The following is a 17494-nucleotide window of genomic DNA, read 5'->3' as shown; positions in this document are numbered from 1 at the left end:
TCCTCCTCATAGATTGCCTCTTCCCATTGCTGTCAGTGCAAATACAGGAAATGAAAGCTTCTGGAGGAGGTCAGGTTTTCCCTTCATGGGAGTTGTGGGCACGCACGGAGGCACCTGGAGCGGGACTGTTTCCACATGTGTGTAGCCATGGGGAAAAGGGGAATCAGAAGCGAGGTGTGCCTAGGAGCCAGGCTACACTGCAGGCCTTTGGGAGAAATGAACGTCCTTGCTCTGGAATTTAGGTGAAAAAAAGTTGTGACAGCTAGAGAAGGTTGGGGAAGGAGGGACGAGTGAGCCAGCTTCCACCACTGACCTCCTCTCCACCAGGAACCAGCCGGGAGCAATGATGGCTCTGTCCTTGTCACACCAAAACCCCTGCTGTCCGGCAGACAGGGCACCAATGAGTAATGACTAATGAGGTTTATCCCCGGCACGCAGGCTGCCAACCATCACATCATGCAGTAGTTTTACAGAGGGGTGTCACACACTGATCCCAATGCCTGTTATGGAGATTGATGTGGCTGGAAGTGCTGAGCAGAACGGCTATTTTTGTGCTGTCACAGTTACACAGCTGAACAGCTGGCTCTGTGCTCTGACAGCCACTGAGGAAAGTCCGGCCTGGCTTAAGAGCGACAGAGAAGTGCATAAGAGAAATGCTGCAAAGGACATTGTGATGCCTGATCAGGTTGTCAAGATCCTTGAATTTCTTTTGCTAGTACGTAAAAGAAGCAATAGAAGCAGAATAAACAACAGGAGAACTATGACTTATATGTCTATTTTATAGAAATATATGTATATATTTTAAATACTTTATTGTTAGGTTTTTCCAGGCACTTTGCTTTGGGTTTGTCTGTGAATTTGCTTTTTCATTTCAATGTTACAGTATTATTCTGGAAGCACTTACTATGGCGTCTATGAATTCATACAAGCTTTTTTAAGGAAATCTCAGCCTTCTGATGACCTTTGTGGAAAGACACTGTTACCGTAGGTCACTGGTGTGATTACTCTCCAGTGCTTTCCTTTGCACAGCCTTTACTGTAAGCCAAAGACTGCCAAGAAAGCAGACCGAAATGAGGGTGAAGACTGATTACAACGAAGTTATTTATAAAAACCATAAAATTCAGTCTTATCAAGTGACAGCATTATCCCATGGTAATAGAAAAATTCTTCTTTGTTTGGAAAAGCTAATTTGTATATTAAAAAAATCAGGCTAACAACTGAAGCATATCAGTTTATATGTACAAGATGACTTGCTTTCTAAGGTTTAGCGCATTTATTACAGCTCTAAAAGCTCAAAAGAACAGTTCACCTGCCCAACCAGTGGCCCAAAATGTAAGATGTTTGCAAACCTCATAAGGTTTTCATCAGTTCCATTTCAGGCTGTTGAAAACTATTAGTAATGCACCACAATAAATGGTTAAAAGAAAAACTTACTCTTCATGTAAATCTGCATTAAACTGTCATCTTTATTTTTATATTTCTTTTATTGTTATTATGGAGATTTGTGTGGTTTTTCTCCATTTTCTCCATGTCTCCATTAGCAAGAGGTAGAAAGTGACTGCCTAAATGGACTTTTTCGTGGTTTGAAGTGTACACAAATTGAGCACTGCGCACAGAAGATGGAAATAACACAGTAATGACTCTTCTGTTTGCAATTAAGCAATGCAGAATTGTAAAGCAAGTTCAGCTACAGCTCCTGCAAATATCACAATGGTAAGTTATGTCTGCTTCTTGCTCATGGGCAAATAACGTTCACCTGGGCCAAATAAACTGCAGTGATTCTGGCCCATGCATTAACAGTGAATAACTGTCAAGGTGGAAGAGTAGGAAGTTTATTAGATTGAGATACAGATAATGAATGGCATCATAATGAAGCTTTTAATATTTAAACTGTAAATGAAAACAAAATGTCAGAAAAATACTGAGCAGGCTGTCAGAGGAGTATTTTTTAAAGGCCAGGGAAGGAGCCCTTCCCTGCCTCTCCTGTGGTGGCAGCTCCCTGGGATCTCCATTACCTCCTCCCCACAGGGTGAGGAGTAAGGCGTCAGGGCTTCCCAGCTGAAAAAAATCAGCCAGACCCCACAGGAGGGATGATCAGGGTGGTGGGAGGTGGCTGGGCTGTGTTGTGAAGAGGGGAGGCAAAGGCTGGCTGGGGAGAGAGGGAGGAAACCCAGCCCTTTTCTGCAGTGCCTGGCAAAGGACAAGGGCTGACATGGCCATTAATGGCAGCAAGGAAAATGCCTGTGGAAACAAAATCCTCCCCATGAAGGAGGTTTTCCCAGAAAGGTGGTGGATCCTTGAAGATTTCCAGAATTAGACTGGTGTCCATTATTCCAGTTTTCTGTAAAGTGAGGGACGCCACCAGCATCACGGTCTTTTGCTCTGTGCTTGCACCTAGCCGTGTAAGTATAGAGATGTTGTTTAAAAATACTGTGTCCTGTTGCAGCATGACTGGTAAATATTTCTGGTGTCGAGCTGGCCTTAGCCACCCATGCCTCCGCAGTGCTTACTGACGAGTCAGACTGTGAAGGTCAGAATATCCTATAAACTGCATCGTATCCGCGACGCCTTTTAGCTCCTGCCAAGTCACTTGCTTGTGACTGCAGGGGGAAACAAATGCGTGCCCTTGGCAGCCGTGTGGCTTTTGCTATGCTACAGCATTTAATCACATGCTAAGCGTAGCATTGGATACAACAAGCTTTTCTTCCCTCACTTGGGTTTTTTGGTAGCCCTTTTGCTGTTCTCTTCCCAGTCTTAACACTTGTTTAGGTGCTTATCTCACTCTGGGAAATCTGTAGCATAGCACTAACTCTACATTTGCATTTTCCTGTATGAAGCTTCAGACTAAGTTTTTAACAGATAAATTATTGGTGCCATACTAGCAGCTCCAAGTTACTGTTTTGGTATTTCCTTTTAACAGAAGCAAAAAATCTAGGCTCCACCAGGACAGTTTTCCAGCATAACTCCCCTGGTGCAAAAATCTTCCGTGTAGGCTAGAGTTTGGTGAGCAATGCTGGTGATTAAAACCAGCTGAGACTATCTTTTTGGAAAATGCTCTTTTTACCTTGAATATATTGCAGCATAAAGAGCCTGCTGAAAAGTATTTCAAACCATGATACATTAAGTTCACACAGTGTAGGAAAGAAGGCATTAAACTATAATGTTGGGAATGTCAGTTGCCATCAAAGGACATGGAGCTAGTCAACAATTTATTCAGTGATTTGAAAGCGCTGATTAAAAATATACAGTTGTCAGCATTAAAAGATCATATATAGTCCTTAAAAGACAGCAAATGACCAAAGTGTTGCAACTATAGTTAATTCAATTCTAGCTGCACCTTTGTAACATTTTCTTGGCTTTCATTTAAAGTTCCAGCTGAAAGGCAACCCGTTTCTGAAGCTTAGGGAGAAATGTTAGATGAGCTTTGAGCAGTGAAAATACTGGGGAAAATGCCTCTTCTGACATAAATAGATACATATATACACATATGCACATATGTCATATATACCCTCCTTACTCATTTTCCTAAACAATTGTTTAGACAAAGTGACTGTAGAAAGATGCTGAAATTTGGCCAGAATATAGCCAAGAAGAGGGCGTTTTTGCACTCTGGTGCATATTGTCTTACTTCATAGTGATGATCCTTTAGAAAAATAAAAGTATTTCTTTTTCAATACAATACATATTTTGCTTTGTATAGACTAGCCATGCATTGACCCTGCGTCCCCAGCGCATATGTGCATGTGGCTCACTGTATAGCTTGCTGCTTCTTCAGCTGTCACGCACTCAGCAAGGTATGGAGCAGACTTTTGTAGATGACGGCAGGTAAGGCAAGGCTGACTGCAAACATTAAAGCTCTCACATTCATATCAGTAGGGGCACAAACAGTTGCAAAGAGAGAGGAAAAAAATGCCCTTTCCAGCAATTATTTTAATTTCCATATTTACTGGTTTCAGAGTTTTCCCTTTGAACTCTTAGCAATGGATGGTATCATGGGAATTATTGGTAGATTTCAGTAAATTTTTTTTGGAGAAAGCAGTTAGTGTGGCAAAAATGGTGGGTTTATTTTTCCCTAAGCTGATACCAGTTTTCTGGGTTTTTTCATCTGGCATCGGGGATGGGGAGCAATGGGAAGCTGTGATCATAAGCATTGTGGACAAGTTTCTGCCACCCCGACTGGGTGGCCAGCAAGCTACAATGCTCAGCTGTGAAGTGAGGAAACTGGGTTTAACACTTGGGGGTGAAGTGTTGATCTGCTTGGGGGTAGAATGGCTGGACCCATCTGGACAGCCTGGATTGATGGGTTGAGGCTGATCGTATGAGGCTCAGCAAGGCTCAGTGCCGGGTCCTGCACTTGGGTCACACCAGCCCCACGCAGTGCTACAGGCTTGGGGCAGAGCAGCTGGAAAGCTGCCTGGTGGGAAAGGGCCTGGGGGTGCTGGCTGACAGCCGGCTGAACATGGGCCAGCAGTGTGCCCAGGTGGCCAAGAAGGCCAGCAGCATCCTGGCTTGTGTCAGAAACAGTGTGGCCAGCAGGACCAGGGCAGTGATTGTCCCCCTGCACTCAGCACTGGTGGGGCCGCACCTCGAATCCTGTGTTCAGGTTTGGGCCCCTCAGTGCAAGAGGGACACTGAGGTGCTGGACCGTGTCCAGAGACGGGCAACGGAGCTGGTGAAGGGTCTGGGGCACAAGTCCTGTGAGGAGTGGCTGAGGGAACTGTTGTTGTTTAGCCTGGAGAAAAGGAGGCTGAGGGGACCTTATCGCTCTCTGCAGCTGCCTGACAGGGGCTGTAGGCAGGTGGGGGTCGGTCTCTTTCTCCCAGGTAACAAGTGATAGGCCAAGAGGAAACAGCTTCAAGTTGCACCAGGGGAGGTTTAGATTGGGTATAAGGAAAAAATTCTTCGCTGAAAGTGTTTTCAAGTGGTGGAACAGGCTGCCCAGGAAATATATCCCGGGATATATTTAAAAGACTTGTAGATGTGGCACTTAGGGACATGGTTTAGTGGTGGAATTTGGCGGTGCTGGGTTAATGGTGTGACCTGATGATCTTAAGGTTCTTTTCCAACCTAAATGATTCTATGACTTTTTAACAACATTGAGCTGTGCTGCAGGAAAGACTGGCAACCAGCCAGCCATAGAAATATAATTCAAGTAGCTGAGGCAGGTGAATATAACTCTTCCTTAGGACATGCAGCTGTGCTCTCCTTGAGCCCTTGGGTAAAAGCTAGCAGGAGCAGTTCAGCTTTTGAGGGGCTTTCACTAACATACTATAGCATTTTATTTCCGTTGCTAGTCTTGATGATAAAAAAAATTAATTTACTGTTTTATATTACAACATACTTTAGGTTTTTTCATTTACTTGTTGAGTGTCCACTCCATCTTTGAGAACTGAAAGAGGATTAGGATGTGTTTCATGATCTTATTATTTTACTTTTTTAAAAAACAAAATGATACTGTGAGATTGGAAGGACACGCGCTCACACTCACACACACCCCCACCCACAGACACCCACACACACCCACCCAGTTATTGCCAAAAATATAGCACATTATGTGTTCACATAGCACCACAGACATCACTGTGGTGCCTGAACACTGCCAAAAGGGCTCTTATAAGTGGCCTGGAGACCATTTGCCACATAAAAATTTGTTTAATTTTTTTGTTAGGAAAGTTTCTAAAGTACCTTGTTAGGAAGTTTCTAAAATGCATTTTTGCTGATGTTTGATCAGTTTTATGTATTCATGCTGGAGTCAAAGCGAAGAGCAGAGTACCTGTACTGGGATGGAATTGGTGATACCCAGGGCAAAGTGGGTCTTCAGCCAGTCAGTCCCAGGGCCTTTTTGCACCCTGCAGAAACCTACTCCAGGGTCGAGCTTTGCCTTCACCATGGAGGTGGCACAGCATCCCATCTCCTCTCAGGACAAGTCACGATCCTTACCTTAGCGCTTCAGCTGCCCGGTACTTGAGGGTGAGCTTCACAGAAGCACCATGAAGGTAAGGACAGACACTTTCAGGGTGAGCTGCTGTTGAGTGGAAAGTGATTGTAAGCAGGAGGTGGCACAGCTGAGCTGTTTGCAATTGTCTTCAGTGCTGAGGAGCTGCTTTATGCTCTGTGTTAATGCCCTAAAAGGGAATATACAAAGCTCGGGAATATTACACACATGGTAAGTGTGTGCCTGGCTACTGCATGGCATTTATAGAGGCATTATAGTCCGGTATAATAGTTCTGTTTCAAGAAATAGAAGAACAAACACCTTTGCCTGATGTATTATAATCACGTATTTGATTCAAAATATGTCCACAAAGCCCAGTTTTCCTGTCCTATCAAACTTTTGCTCATGGTACAGGGAAGTGTAAGGCCAGCATAAGGCTCCCTCACCTTGTGTTTGCCTGACAGACATGTAGCTGCGCAATGAGCTGATAATCAAAGGCTTTACCTCAGAGCAGCCATAATTTTTTTCTGATTGCTCCATAAAAACATATAAATCTTAGAGCAATAATTCACGTTTGAGCCTATGCCTCCAAAGGAGGGTTTGTGGGTGTTACGGTTTTTTTAAGGATGAAAACATTACCATCTAGTGGCAAGGCTTCAGGACACAGCAAACTCGGTACCAAACCTTGGATCAAAAAGCAGGCACCTGGAGTTTCTGTGCTTGACATAGCAGACTTAATGAAAAAACAAGAACAAGGTGAAAATTTTAATTGTGACCGTAAACGGGCAGCAGAAAACTGGATGTACATGTGTAGGGGGGTGAATTTCTGAAATTCTTAAGCCGAAGCCTGCTGCTTGTCAGCGGCAGCTGCTATGTGCTGGCTGTAAATTTTAATCCCACCTGCACTGAAGAGACGTGGAATGTTCTAAGTCCTCCAATTAATACATAGACATAAGAAAAATCCTGCAATTAGGAGGCTGATCACACATTGTGCTTCTGCACACATACTATTTAGACCGGGAAAATCAGGCTCAGTGTGCTGGAAAGAAGAGCTGGTGCCAATAAAAGAGTGGTTCCCAAAATGAAGCAGCAGTCTCAGAAAGAAGAAGGGAGCCTGGGAAAAAACAAAGCGAAGATCTTGCCTGAAGGAATAACCCGGCAGTGTGGGAAGATGCAGGAGACCAGACAGGTTGTGGCACATAATGCCTGAGACTGTTAACGAAGGGCAGCAGCACCAATCTGATTCTGCTTGACTGTCCTGGGCCAGCAGCAACCTCCCTGCTGAGATGGATGGTGAGACCTTGTGACCATAGTGCTGGGGTCAGTGAGGAAGTGGGTGTCTCAGAAAGTAGAGTAAAACTGTTGTCTCACTGTTTCTTAAACAAACCCTGGTTGCCCAGAGCCAGTGCAGGCTGTTGTTCACTGTGTCTGGGCCCATGAGTCTCCTATTTCCAAACAGATCCTTTTCAGCCAAATGCAATTCTCAAATAATGTCAATGGCTGGATCCATGGGGTTTCCCTTCATGTTACCTAACCCCCTCGGTTTAATTTGAACAGTGCCAATGATTATTTTTCTCCTGGTACAACATCCTCTTGCATAATCTCCCAGGTGGATGAGACTTGCTGTTATGAAAGAAGCCACACACTGCCTTCCTCTGGAGAAATTCCAGAACTGCCAAACTGACATACAACCCTGTCACTCTCTTCACTAGTGTTATTAATAATGCTGCTAATGTGATAATTTTTTTTCAAAGATTCTTCTAAAACAAGCACTTAATGCTTGACTGAGGTCTCTGTTGGAGTGGGTATAGGGTGGAATTCAGAAGGAAAGGAGTTTGTGACAGATGCCTATTAGTGAATCATCTCACCTTCAGCATCTCTCTCGTGATGTCCCAGTTGTGTAACTCCTCCATTCTGCCTCACTCTTGAAATTGCATATCCACAGCAGACATTAATAATAAAGACAATTGGTGTCTCTTTTTGTAAACACCTTCTGGTCCTGTACAGTGAAACTCCAGGAATCCAAACACAGCTGAAAGCATTTATGTAGTTATTATACCGAAACAGTGGGATTTTTCTGGTAGGAAAATCATTTTATGTGAACAACCTTTAAAATGTTCACTGTTTAAGAGAGAGCTTGATACCGATCAGAGACCACTAGCCAAAACTCCAGCAGAAGTCAGAAATTACTGTGATTTCCACACCTTTCTATAAAGTGAAGTTTACTGAGGTACAGTAAGAGTTGTCACCCCTGTGAGAGCAACTAATATTTCTCTTCAGGGAACCTGGTTCTTTCTTACCAAGAAAAAAAGACCATATAGCACAGGTGCTCCCACATGTTGCAACTTTATGAGTGTTTTACCCCTGCCTGGGCACTGGTCTGGTCTCCCAAGATACTCAAAGGGGCTCCAAACATGTTATTAACAAATAAGTGAGTCATAGTGACAATGTGATTGTGGTATGAATTTCTCTGTGGTCTTTTGAAAGCTCCAGCCCTCGGTGCTTAGGGCATAACTGCTGAAGCAGTTGCAGAGCCGCCAGAGAGCTGTTGAGCAGAGAGGGACGCAGGCTTTGCTGGCATGGCCTGGTCTGGCAGCCTTCCACTGCCACAGATATGCCAGTATCACAGGTAGTGGAGCAGGTTTGGTTTGTTCTTCACCCATAAGACAGTAGCCAATTAACTCTCCTTCAGCCCCTCAGCACCCAAATTTACTATTAAGTTTCCACCAGTTTATGTATCATAATGGCAGTTTTGTGGTGACATGGGCAGTTCTGTATAATATAGCAGGCCCCCAACATACATTTCAAATACTGACATTATAAATAAACTGTGCCAAAAAAAACTCAAACCCAGAAATACACCTTTTCTTAAGGATTCAATATACCTTTCTTTAACCATTCAGAACAAGGTGTAGGTGCAACATCTTGCCTAGGAAAGAGAAGGCTTGGAGGATACCTTATTGCAGCCTTTCAATACTTATAAGTTTATAAGAAAGATGTTGAGAGAATTTTTATCAGGACCTATAATGATAGGGCAAGGGGCAATGGTTTTAAACTGAAAGAGGGTAGGTTTAGGTGGACATAAGGAAGAAATTCTTTATGATGAGGATGGTGAGACACTGGAACAGGTTGCCCAGACAATGTTTTGATGCACCATCATTGGAAGCGTTCAAAGTCAGGTTGGATGGGGCTTTGAGCAACCTGATCTAGTTGAAGACATCCTTGGCCATGGCAGAGGAGTTGGACTAGATGATCTCTAAAGGTCCCTTCCAACACAAATCATTCCATGATTCTATAAAAGCTACGGTTTTCTATGTAGACATCTTTCTATCTGAAAATAAGTTTTCACTCAGTAGCAATTACTATCAACAGTCATTCTTCCCCGCGTCCGCCCTCCCCCCCAAAAAAAAAAAAAAAAAGAGTCCATCCTTTCAGTGGAGGACCCAATCTCTATACGTTAGGCAAGAGTGACATCTACTGTCCACCGCCACCAGCCGCGACAGAGCTGATGTGTCGCGGTTCCGCGGGCCGTCCCTGGACCTCTCCGGGTTATAACCTCTCCGGGTTATAAGGACACGGTGGGGATAGGCTCTGGGCGTTTCTGCCCTCAGGTCTTCAGTCGATATTGTCAATTAAAATGAATGAGAGTCAGCATTTTAGCCAATATTAGCAAATCGCCCAAAATTCTGGCTGGTAAAAAAAAAAATATGAAAATTGCGGTTGTTAGCACCAAAGCTAGGGCGTGTGTGAACAAAGCAATACTAGTAGCAACTCAAAACCAATTTATACAGAAGGTGGGAGCTCTCAATAATTGGGGGTACGTAACCAGAGAGCCAAATAATTTTTCATTTTGAAGAGGAGTCTACAGAGGATGAGAAACTGGGCTGTGAAATTGAACTCAAATGCACTATTTGAACGCTGAAGCATTTTGATATTGAAAACAGATTACAGCCTAATCTGTGACCGCAGATCTAAAGCTTCCTACCAGGGCTCATGTGTGCTCCTAGCCTTGGTCCGCAGAGAAATACCACAATGCAGGCCTGAAAGAAAGCATTCCTATTAAACAGAAGCTTGACAATTTGTTTATCAGAAATTAGATTAAATAATAGAAATATTTTTCAGGCCCCAAGTCAAGTCAAATGAGTGATTTCAGGATACAAATCTCTGTTTAAATCCTAGCTGCTTTCTGCATGTGAATGTCGAGGGTAGCCAAGCATGCACATATGCACCCAGCCATACATATAAAAAAAAAAAGAACATAAAGGACTGCACAATCTTGAGGACTAATAAAATAGGAAAATTAAGCTATTTCAGCTAAAAACTTCAGTTTTGCAGTCTTCAAGATTCCTGAGAAACAGGGAATGGACGGACGAGCCTGGCTGGTGCCGTAGTTTAATCCCCAGCTGGCAACTAAGTACCATGAAGCTGCTCGCTCACCACAGCTATACCCCAACCCCACTCCCAGTGGGATGGGGATGAGAATCAGAAAAAGCTAAAACTCATGGGCTGAGATAAGATCAGTTTAATAGTTTAAATAAAATAATATAACATAACATAATATAATAATAATTATGATGATGATGATGATGGAGAAAAGGGAGATAATAAAAAGAGAGAGGAATAAAGCCCAAGAAAAACAAGTGACGCACACCACAATTGCTCACCACCCGCTGACCGGCGCCCAGCCAGTCCCCCAGCAGCAGTCGGCCCCTCCCAGCCAACTTCTCCCAGTTTCTATACTGAGCATGGCCCCTCCCGGCCAGCTCCTCCTAGTTTCTATACGGAGCATGATGTGCTATGGTACGGGATATCCCTTTGGCTAGCTCAGGCCAGCTGTCCTGGCTCTGCTCCTTCCCGGCTCCTTGTGCACCTGCTCACTGGCAGGGCATGGGAAACTGGAAAAGTCCTTGGTTTAGAGTAAGCACTACTTAGAACAAATAAAACATCAGCGTGTTATCAACATTATTCTCATACTAAATCAAAAACACAGCACTGTACCAGCTACTAGGAAGAAAACTAACCCTACCCCAGCCAAAGCCAGGACAGCTGGTAAACAGGACTTTCTAGCTGTGGAAAGGAGTGGATGAGGTCTAGAGTAGTTTTGGTATATCATGATTTGTCTTTCCTGAAGTAGTAGGCTACTTAGATACTTCTTTCTCTTGAAATAGTGATTCTTTGATCTTACCCTTGACTTTTTAAGCTTGCAGACTTCAGAGAATCATAAAATCCTGGAATCAAGCAGGAGGCCTCCAGTGCAATAGTGTACTCAGAGCTGGGCTAGCACTAATTTCAGACCAGGTTTCTCAGGGCTGCGTCCAGCTGGGACTTGAAAATCTCCAAGGATGGCACCTGCACAGCCTCTCCAGGTGGCCTATTTTACCGCCCGGCTGTCTTTATGGAAAAAATGTTTCTTACTGTGCTTTTCAAATTCTTCTTCCCACAAAATTTGACTGGATGACATTTTCAGATATTAACCACAAAAAGGCACCAACAGAGGGAATAAGGGAAAACCCAGGCCTCCGTGAATACCGGCTGGCCCGCAGGCCAGCCAAGCATGCAAGGGGAAGAACACACAGACACCAGCAGACTGGCTCAGGCAGTGCTTAGGACTAAGAAATGTTTGACGAGAGGTGATGGTCACACCTAGATCTGCTCTTCCTAGATCTACCATCGTCTGCTCTTCCACTGTGCATACTCAGTGTTTGGTAACTGGCATCTGTGCTGGACAAGGATGTCATATGCAAGAGCTGTAATTTTTATCTTCCAGCGAAAGTACATAACGGCAAAGGTGATCCCTGGAAATACCTGCTTTTTGCCCAAACTAGTCTTCACACAGTATGAGATCTTACGGGCTTCTGAGCCTCATCTTCCTCCTTTTGCAGTGAGCTCCTTCTTCACTTCCCTGCCTTTCTGTTAGCCACCGCCCTCTCCTTCTTGCTTTTCCACATTCATGCTGGTCATGTTTTGCCTAAGCAGGGTATCTGCAGCTAAAGAGAAGTAGCAGCTTCATCCTTAACTACTACAAATGGGAATGTCAGTAACTCACACTGCAAACCCAATAAAGGGAAGGAGAATGAAGAAATAACCTTGGAGGGCTCAGCTGAGCTGCAGAAAGACCCATCAGTAAACCCACCCTAGGCAGAACACACCCCCTGAACGACAAGAGGAACCTTCAACAGGGTGTGGGAAAAAGAAGGCAAGAGGATCTTCTCAATGCCATGCCAGAGACAGAGAAAAAAAATGTCAAATGCTTGAAAGCTGAAGTGAAAGCAGACAATAAATCTAAGACATGTGAACTTCTAGTTAAGACACAGACTGTGGGGCCCCAAGTGTGATACATGATAACCCATCCCTGAAATATATGTTCTCAGTAGTTGCCTAATTTGCCATAGCGCTGCAATCCCACTGAACTTAAAGAAAGAAAAAGTGCTACAAATAAAACATACCAAAGACTAAGTTGCATATCTTGTTGTACAAGGCCCATGGGTATTTTCAGCACTCTTCAAAAAAATTTTTTGTGTTTCACTCCAATAAACAATTACAACATGTGGGAAAATAAATTGGGAGTAAACATACCTTTGGAATGTACACATCTGACCTGCATCGGAAAGGTGTGCATCCAGGCAGTGTGCACCCACCTACACGGCTAGATCCTGCAGGCACACCAGTATTCCTCTGGCGGCAAGGGTGTTATACCAAGAGAAAAAACCAGACCTATTAGCATCGTGTTTTAGCAGTCTGAGTTTCCCACTGAATGCAGGAAGGCAGTACTCAGTGCAGCGAAGGGAAGGAATGGCCGGAAAAATGCGTGGTTTAGGTGCATCAGTGGCAAAAATTGCCAAGCTGCCAACTCACACGGGACAGCTGCACTCTGGGAATTCTATGCAGAATCAAAAGAAAAAGAAAGTTTTTCCCAAAGGAAAAACTGTGGATGTGAATGAAAGTATATGCATGTTTTGTGCATGTTTTAAATCATCTTGACAAAAATTGGGGAAGGCATTTCAATGGCAGGCCCTTGGAATGTATCCACTGAAAGTGTAAAAACTCTGTTGGAAAAAAGAGCAGAGGGGAGCAACACAGGAGGAAGGAAGTGTGTGGCAAATGAAGTCAGAAGATATTTATTGGAGGAATCAAGGGCAATGAATATCCAACCCCTGTTGATGCCCATAATGCTTTTGTAAATCTGCTGTCAGTCAGCATGAACTCTGGCAAAGATAGATAACATCTTTGAAGTCTTCAGTTGTAAGGGACCAAAAACATCATGGCAAAGTCAGAGCAATTTCAAAGACATCCTTTGCACAACATGAAAATGGTTCAGAACTGTATATAGGGACATTACACAATGACCACGTGGAATTTGTGTAAAAATACATGCTCAGGAACATCTAAATTTGAGCAAAGAATCCAAGCTAACTAAATTATTTAAGAAAAACTAATTCCAAGGAGATAAACCCCCAACAACTAGGTTTTGCTGGAAAAGACAGCAGGGGGTCTCATCTATTTTCTGACAGAAGGAGGCAATCTCTGACCACTGGATCACCTTAAGGTATTTTACCATGACATATTTTGGAAGCAAGCTGAAGACAATGCAGCACAGTGTAGGCAGGCCTGAAAAGCAGGAGAGACACTCTGACAAAGCCTACATTATGGAGGCTTCCTTTGCTGACATTCCATGGCAGAGATTGCTTTGCTGCATGGCTTCGCTGTTCTATATGATAAAAGTGGACAGAACAATACATTCCTTGTTGTGTTGTGCTGGTGCAGCAGCAGAATGTTTTGGCTGGGTTTTCTTGTGGTCCTTAGACTCCATTCATTGCAATTATTTTTCTCTCCACCTTTCCCACCTTGGGTGATAGTTTCCTAGCCCAGGACATCCTCTTTACATTCCTGTCTTTTCACCATGGTGGTGAAGAGGAAGATTTTCTCCATTTCTAGATTTTTCAAGAGAACAGGGATACAATGACGTCTCTTCTCCCCCCCTGGCAGGACAGAGAGTCCCTGCAATCATCACTTGGTGCTCCAGTCACGATGAGAAGGCATATCTATGCTGTCAGTGGATGAAGGGGCGGAGAGCCCCCAAAGCAGGGAAGGTTCTCTAGTTGCTGCAGAAGAATATTAGGGCTCAGGAGGGTGAAGTGTGCGGAACAGGCCACCTTTGACACCCCTCAGCAGAATCCTACAGGGCAGCTTGGGCAGAGCTGACTGGTGCATGCACACTGGGGATGCCTGGGATTTCTGCAAGCTTGGTACAGCAGGCAGAGACATGGCTCCAGCCATGTTGCCCAAGATGTGGAAAGCCAGGATGGAGGCTGGAGGACCTCATGTTCTACCTAACAAAGCCAATGGGAAGAAAAAGAATAGACTGGAGAAGCCTAGATGCTATCGTAGGATGCCCTAAGCTACCAAACTATTCAGGAAGAAGTATGAAAGGTGACTGAATTATAAAGTTAAAATATTTCCACAAAACCAAAACAGCCATTGCTAAATGGTCTTCTCTTTCCTTACAGCAGAGACACTTATGACGAAGTTGAAAGGCTGGAAGCACAAACTAGAGAGTCATTAAAATCTAAGGACATCATTTAAACCATGGGCATGATTCACCTTTAGAACAAGCTATCAAAAGAGGATTCTCGCTTTCTCTTCAAATCAAGATTATCCTCCTATTTTTTTTTTTTTTTTAAAAAAAAAGAACCACTAAATACAAGTTACTAGGAATTATGAGCTAAATCCCATTGGCTTGGGTGTACAAGGCCTTAGGGATACAATCATTTAGACTGGGTTTTCTAGAGGTCCTTCTAGCCTTTAAAACTTATGAATATCTCCTGCAAAGCTGTGTGATGGTATCCTATGCTGCTCTGCGACTGTACCAATATTTATGCAAAAGACACTCAATGTCAATTTAAAAATTCCAAAGTTGAAGAATCTACCATATTACTACAGGGATTTGTTTTAGTAGCTACTCACCCTCACTGAGAAATACTTGAGCTTTGCTACGAGCTTGGATTGACGTAGCTCCAGCTATGCTGATGCCAGAAGTCTCTTTGCATGGATATGATCGAGGCTGTCACATTAAGAAGGGGGGTTTCTTTGTACCCTTTATATTGGATCAACCTGTCTGTTTCCCAAGAAAGACGAGACCCTTGTGCCTGAACAGCCAGTCCACTACCTGTGTTTTGACAGTCCACTGTACTGGGGGGTGACTCGACTAAAACTACTCAGGGACACCCACTGACAGCGTCACTGAGTCAAATCCCTTATAACAACTGCTCAGATCTCCAGAGACTTATGTAAAATGAACTTCAGCTAAAGATTTTTATTATACAAAATACAAGTTTGTGGCGGAGTAGGGTTTGAAGATTGCCGGTGATAATACACTGGCAGCAAAACAAGCTTCAAACAACGCACTTTGTAACAGCCAGCGTGAGTCAGTCATAGAATGATGTGCTTAACCACCACACGTCCCTATGGGGGAGAAGACAGCTTCAGCCTGTCCACTGATCCCAGAAGTTACAGTGGAGTCTTCCCTAACTTCTCCCCTCATTTGTTCACTTTGCACACTTCATAGTACATTGCATATTCATTCATCATACACTGGATAGGTCACAAGTTTCTCGCTTCTAATGTAAATTAGGCGCATCCTCAGCACTACTGAAGTTTTTTACTAACTATGTATGCTCTCCAAGCAGGGTTTTGCCCACTTTTGGGGGGGCTATTTGAGTCGGAGGTTGCATCTCCCACTACCACAATTACCTTTGCCCTACTTTCCTAAGTTTCTGTTGATGTATGGGGGTCGTGACACCTTATCAGCTTGTCAGCCAGAACTTACAATTAAAGGGTGGGTCAGCTTGACCTAACCTTGTGACACTAAAATAAAGTGCGGTATTTCGGGAGTTTAGACAATAATTCCCCCACTTTAGTCTTATTTCAGTCCAGGACCAGTCAATTTTCTTTATGTTTAGGTGGAGCTTGAGTGACTTCAGCCATACATAGTGTTGTTATGGATTGCTATCACGTGCCCAGTGAGGTGTGGTGGTACCTTGAAGGCAGGTAACTTTGGGATGGAGGTGTGCGTAGGTATTACAGTGAAATTATTTCGTCTGAGGAAAGTAATTTCCCCGCAGTGGTCAGCTCAGCAGTGGACATCTCATATATTCTTCACGTGACAACTGCTATGCAGCTTATCAGACCACCAGGTCCCCATTCCTGCAGGGAGCCCAACAGAGCCTGGCCGTGGGGTCTCTACTCCACTCCCCTTCTCATTACTCCTACCAGCATGAGCTGAGCTGGCAGGGTGTGTTGCTTAGGGAGCCCTGGTAAAGTAGATTCCCTGTATGCCAGCCATCCCAAAAGCCATAGCTGTATTTTACCCTAAAAAGCTTTCTGTAATACTATGCTTCTGTTAGGTCCCAGTTTTCTCTGATTTCACTCCAAAGTAATTTTCCTACAATGGCTATCATCCATTCCTGTTTAAATCTGTTCTCAAATAAACTAACCAGAGAGAATCCCTATAGCCTCAAAAGTCTCTCAGGGCATGTCACAACATTTCCCAGTAATCCATTCATTCCTGAAGCTCTTTTCCAGCTCCTCCCAATTTTTCAAAATCTTTTCCTGAACTGCAAACACTAAGCCTGAGATGAAGTATTCAAGTAATGATCCCATTTTAATCTAACTTGAATCATAATGCCAAAGCAATATCCATTCTTTACTGAAAAATACCATACCAGAGCAGACAAATATCAAACAATAAATTTTTAAAAATAAAAAAACCCTGAGCAATAAATCAATACCCTTTTGTTGTGGTTTAACCCCAGCTGGCAACTAAGTACCATGCAGCCATTCACTCACACACATCCCCCACCCAGTGGGATGGGGAAGAGAATCGGAAAAAGGTAAAACTTATGGGTTGAGATAAGAACAATATAATAATAGAAATAAAATAAAATATAATAATAATAGTAACAACAACAATATCAATTCTAATGAAAAGGAGAGAGAGGGAGGAATTAAACCCAAGGAAAAAGAAAAACAAGTGATGCGCAGTGCAGTTGCTCACCACCCGCTGACCGATGCCCAGCCAGTCCCCCAGCAGTGATCGGTGGGCTCTGGCCAGCTCCTCCCAGTTTCTATACCGAGCATGATGTGCTATGGTACGGGATATCCCTTTGGCTAGTTTGGTTCAGCTGTCCTGGCTGTGCTCCCTCCCAGCTCCTTGTGCACCTGCTCACTGGCAGGGCATGTGAAACTGGAAAAGTCCTTGGTTTAGAGTAAGCACTACTTAGAACAAATAAAACATCAGCGTGTTATCAACATTATTCTCATACTAAATCAAAAACATAGCACTGTACCAGCTACTAGGAAATTTTATCCTATCTGAAACCAGGACACATTTGTATCTTGACAGGAATTTATAAGTAAGATGCACAAAGTCCTTCATCTATGTGTGTAGGGGTAAACTGGGACTTCTGAGAACATACAGGTTCATGCCCTTGTTCTCTCCATGACTCCCTATATATGTTTTGCAAAGGATTTTTTTGCACTTTGCAGAACGTACTGTTTCCC

The sequence above is a fragment of the Falco biarmicus genome, chromosome 2 (assembly GCF_023638135.1).
Source record: "Falco biarmicus isolate bFalBia1 chromosome 2, bFalBia1.pri, whole genome shotgun sequence".
Classification (NCBI taxonomy): domain Eukaryota; kingdom Metazoa; phylum Chordata; class Aves; order Falconiformes; family Falconidae; genus Falco; species Falco biarmicus.
Note: the sequence above shows the minus strand (reverse complement) of the source record.